Raw genomic sequence first — 5,765 nt, forward strand, 5'->3', positions numbered from 1 at the left:
ACACACACACACACACACACACACCTCAAGGTCAGAGTCAGGCGGTGGTGAAGGGTTGTTGTTCCTTCTCCTCGGCACGTGACTTTCCATCCGAGGCAAACGCCGCAATCGATCCGATTCTGAATCTTAATGGGCGTTGAAGGACTGTGGATGGTACTGTACTCGACTGGAAGAACGGAAGAAGGGAGAACGAGAAGAAGAAGAAGAAGTGATTGTTTAAGAAAGAGAAAGGAAACGGGAAAGATATCGACGATTTTCAGTACCTTCAGGACTGAGGAGAGTGGAGGGCAGAGGACAGCTCCATTTTGTCTTGTAAAAGTGTGTCTGTGTGTCTGTGTGTTAAATATCGAGCACTGCATACAGTACAAGCTACTTTGTGTCGTTAGGTTTTCCAGAGGGTCAGACAGACAGAATAACGTCAGTATTGGACGTGTCATCATCTCTGCTGCAACCCGATTGGTTAAAACTCTTCTTAACTAGTTTTCACTTGATGATGATGATGATGATGATGTCATCAACCTTTATTCCCAGAAGAAGCATTAATGTGATTTATATTATATATTTATAATAATTATATATTATTCTCTCTCTAAGAACTGGAGTTACATTTTATACAATAATACTATTTATAGAGGGTTACAGAGGGTCATTTAGAAAGGGAGGGGTAACAACAATTTAAAAAAATTATCACCAAAAATATTTCTACAATAACAAAATTCAGGAGGGTTTTGATTATCGTTGATTATCAAAATTCTAAAACAATTTATTTACAATAATATAGTTTATTTTATTAAAAAACTAGTAGTGGTTACCATAATGAGGCCCTGGCATCATAGCCACCCCTCCAGAGCCGTCTGATCCTGGGACGGAGGGTGGGTGGCCTGGGGGCCTGGGCCTACCTGCTGGGGGGTCCGTGAGGGCCTGGCTGGTCAGGGGGGCTCCTGGAGGGTGTAGGTGGCTGTGGTGGAGGGGGTGTGGACTGGTGTTGTTGCTGGTCTATAAGGGGAGGTGTAGGAGAACTGTTGTAATACTGGGCGTACTGGCCCTGGCCGAACGCTGGGTAGCTCGGGTAGTCCTGGAGGGGAGAGGGGAGGAGGAGGATGGTGGAAAGAGAGAGGTAAGGATGTAAGAGAGAGAGAGAGAGAGAGAGAGAGAGAGAGAGAGAAGAAGAGAGAGAGAGAGAGAGAGAGAAGAGAGAGAGAGAGAGAGTGAGAGGGAGGGAGGAGAGAGCCAAGAAAGAAGTGAGACAGAGAGCAAGAGAGGAGAGTGAGATAGAGCAAAGAGAGAGAGAGAGAGAGGAGAGCAAGAGAGAGAGAGAGAAAGAGAGAGAGAGAAGAGAAGAGAGAGAGAGAGAGAGAGAGGAGCAAGAGAGAGAGTGAGATCGATGGAGAGAGCGAGAGAGAGACGGAAAGGTAGACAGAGAGAAAGAAAGAGATGAAAGTAGAACAAGGGAAAGGTACAGAGAAGAAGAGAGAGAGAGAGAGAGACGGTAAGTAACGTGAGATATGCCCCTTGTTATTTACACTGCAGATTCCAAAACATAAATGCAAACATATGTCTCTTGTGTCTTACATCTGAACAGCGATCGTTCTTGGTATTTTTTTGGGAAGCATCCTATTGGCCACATCAAAAAGTAGTCAAAAGTAGTGTACTAAGTAAATAGTGTACAGGTACCATTGGGATGCTCATCCTCTGGCATAACCCATAGAAGAAGATAATCCCTGTGTCACCACTTCAGACGTTATGAGTGAATTCCCGTGTGATTCTTGTGAAGTTAACTGGACTGTATCGCTACATGTTCCCCTTTGTAGCTACACTACTACCGACTAGGGTTCTGTCCAAAAGTAGTCACACATAGGAACAGGTCACCGGTTTGGACGCATCCCAAGGTTCTACAAGGATTTTAGCAAAGAGTACAGCATAATCAATATAAACCAATGATACTAAACACATGCCTATCATGTATTAGGAGGCTAGAATACAGCTAGAATATGTTAGTACCTGGTCTAGAATACAGTAGAATATGTTACTACCTGTCTAGAATACAGTATAATATGTAGTACCTGTCTAGAATACAGTTTAGAATTATGTTAGTACCTGTCTAGGATAGACATAGTACTATCTTAGTACCTGTCTAGAATTACAGTAAAGATGTTAGTACCTGTCTAGTATTTACAGTAGATATGTTAGTACTGTCTAGAATACAGTAGAATATGTTAGTACCTGTCTAGAATACAGTAGAATATGTTAGTACCTGTCTAGAATACAGTATAATATGTTAGTACCTGTCTAGATACAGTAGAATATGTTATTACCTGTCTAGAATACAGTAGAATATGTTAGTACCTGTCTAGAATACAGTAGAATATGTTAGTACCTGTCTAGAATACAGTAGAATATGTTAGTACCTGTTGTGTACTATTGAAGCCGGTTGAGTTTGTGAGGGAGTTGCTTCCTGCGTACAGTCCTGACGTGGTTGTGAACGTGCTACCTGGAGAGGTACAGGGAAACACACGGTTATCACTTAGGAGTTATACATATCACTTACAAACTCAATGATTGTCTATGATATGTGATAATGTATGATATATGATAGTGTATGATGTATGATAGTGTATGATGTATGATAGTGTATGATGTATGATAATGTATGATGTACGATAGTGTATGATGTATGATAATGTATGCTACATGATAGTGTATGAAATATGATAATGTATGATATATGAAAGTGCATGGTGTGCGATAGTGTATAAAATATGATAATGTATGATAATGTATATTGCATGATAATGTATGATATATGATAGTTTATGATGTATGATAATGTATGACATATGATATAGTGTATGATATATGATAGTGTATGATGTATGATAATATATGATATATGATAATGTACCCCTCCAAATATCAAGGCACAATAGAACACGGAAGAGCAATAATATTAGTTACTTTGAGCAAGAGAACAAAACCAAGAGAGAACAAGAGAACAAAAGATGTTGGTGGAACAATGATTTCAGGTAACCAACGGGGAGGGCCTAGGGGAAAGAGAGAGAAACAGAGAGAGACAGAGAAAGAGAGAGAGAGAGCGAGAGAGCAAACTTAAGGAAAGCTTTGACTATGTACAGACTCAGTAAGTATAGCCTTGCTTTTGAGAAAGGCCGCCGTAGGCAGACATGGCTCTCAAGAGAAGACAGGCTATGTGCACACTGCCCACAAAATGAGGTGGAAACTGAGCAGCACTTCCTAACCTCCTGCCCAATGTATGACCATATTAGAGACATATATTTCCCTCAGATTACACAGATACACAAAGAATTCAAAAACAAATCTGATTCTGATAAACTCCAATATCTACTGGGTGAAATACCACAGTGCGCCATCACAGCAGCAATATTTGTGACCTATTGCCACAAGAAAAGGGCAACTAGCGAAGAACAAACACCATTGTAAATTAATCTATATTTATGACTATTTAATTTACCTTTTGCACTATGTGCACATCATTACAACATTGTATATAGACATCATGTCTTTATTCTTTTACAACTACTGTGAGTGTAATATTTACTGTTTATTTTTTGTTGTTTATTTCACTTTTGTTTATTATCTACTTCACTTGCTTCTGGCCAATTAAACATAAGGTGTTTCCCATGCCAATAAAGCCCTTAAATTGTAATTGAAATATGAGAGAGAGAGAGAAAAGAGGAGGGAGGGAGGGGAGGAGGAGGGAGGGAGGGAGGGGAGGGAGGGAGGGAGAGGAGGGAGGAGGAGGAGGGAGGGAGGAGGGAGGAGGAGGAGGGCAGGGAAGAAGGGAGGAAGAGGCTCCAAACACAAACAGTAGCCTTATCTTCGTCCTCTTCCTTCCTGATCACGATTGGATCTGGCTTGATGGAATGACAGGGGAGGGGGGGCAGGACGTCTCAGGCCCTCACAACAATGGCTGAACACTGAGCCTGTTGTTGTTAGTTAGTGGCAACTGAAGGTGGAGGAGTGGGGGAGGGAGAGAGAGGGGGAGAGGGAGGGGGGCTACAGAAAGTAGGGGAGGGAGAGAGGAAGGAAAAGAGATGACAAATATTTCCCTCAGATTACACAGAACCAAAAAGAATTTGAAAACAAACCCAAATTTGATAAACTCCCATATCTACTGGGTGAAATACCACAGTGTGCCATCACAGCAGCAAGATTTGTGACCTGTTGCCACAAGAAAAGGGCAACCAGTGAAGAACACCATTGTAAGTACAATATTTATGTTTATTTATTTATTTTCCCTTTTGTACTTTAACTATTTGAACATAATATGACATTTGAAATGTCTTTATTCTTTTGGAACTTCTGTGAGTGTAATGCTAACTGTTAATTTGTAATTGTTTATTTCTTTTTTGTTTATTATCTAGTTAACTTGCTTTGGCAATGTAAACACATGTTTTCCCACGGCATTAAAAGCCCCTTAAACTGAACATTGAATTGAGAGAAAGGGGGTGTCTGACATCCTGCTAATGAATATGTAGAATATGTCTTCTCTTCACTGCTTTGAAAGAACCACCTCTAGGGCTAATTCAATCATTCAAAGATGAGCTGATAGGATCTAATGGCTTAATAATATACATGACATGAGTTATAGGGCTTGCTGTCTTCCTGCCCTGGGAGAGAGGGATGAAGAGAAGAGAGGACAGGAGACGAGGCCACAGGGCATGACTCCTCTCTACACTCTCCCCCCCTCCTTCCTTCCCTCCCTCACTACACCTGTACTCTCATGTCAACAGCAGGAGTAGCTACACCCAGGAGATCAGAGAAGTACGTTCCAAAGGGCACCCTATTCCCTACACAGTGCACTACTTTTAACCGGAGCCCTGGTCAATAGTGTAATAAATAGGGAATAGGGTGCAATTCGGGACTGGACCAGACTCAGCAGAGATCCAGTTGAAGTCGGAAGTTTACATACACCTTAGCCAAATACATTTAAACTCAGTTTTTCACAGTTCCTGACAATTAATCAGAGTAAAAATTCCCCTGTTTTAGGTCAGTTAGGATCACCACTTTATTTTAAGAATGTGAAATGTCAGAATAATAGTAGAGAGAATGATTTATTTCAGCTTTTATTTTTTTCCATCACATTCCCAGTGGGTCAGAAGTTTACATACACTCAATTAGTATTTGGTAGCATTGCCTTTAAATTGTTTAACTTGGGTCAAACGTTTCGGGTAGCCTTCCACAAGCTTTCAACAATAAGTTTGGTGAATTTTGGCCAATTCCTTCTGACAGAGCTGGTGTAACTGAGTCAGGTTTGTAGGCCTCCTTTCTCGCACATGCTTTTTCTGCCCACACATTTTCTATAGGATTGAGGTCAGGACTTTGTGAAGGCCACTCCAATACCCTGACTAAGTTGTCCTTAAGCCAATTTTGCCATAACTTTGGTAGTATGCTTGGGGTCATTGTACATTTGGAAGACCCATTTGCGACCAAGTTTTAACATCCTGACTGATGTCTTGAGATGTTGCTTCAATATATCCACATCATTTTACTCCCTCATGATGCCATCTATTTTGTGAAGTGCACCAGTCCCTCCTGCAGCAAAGCACCCCCACAACATGATGCTGCCACCACCATGCTTCATGGTTGGGATGGTGTTCTTCGGGTTGCAAGCCTCCCTTTTTTTCCTACAAACACAACGATGGTCATTGTGGCCAAACAGTTCTATTTTTGTTTCATCAGACCGGAGGACATTTCTCCAAAAAGTACGATCTTTGTCCCCATGTGCA

The 5,765-nt window shown here is 41.2% G+C and overlaps 1 pseudogene; it reads right to left on the reverse strand.

Moving 5' to 3' along the window:
- The window catches only part of LOC112071317 (eyes absent homolog 1-like), an 81,035-nt pseudogene that overhangs the window by 14,864 nt on the left and 60,406 nt on the right, over positions 1-5,765 (reverse strand).

Source organism: Salvelinus sp. IW2-2015, unplaced genomic scaffold (genome assembly GCF_002910315.2).
Source record: "Salvelinus sp. IW2-2015 unplaced genomic scaffold, ASM291031v2 Un_scaffold1584, whole genome shotgun sequence".
Classification (NCBI taxonomy): Eukaryota; Metazoa; Chordata; class Actinopteri; order Salmoniformes; family Salmonidae; genus Salvelinus; species Salvelinus sp. IW2-2015.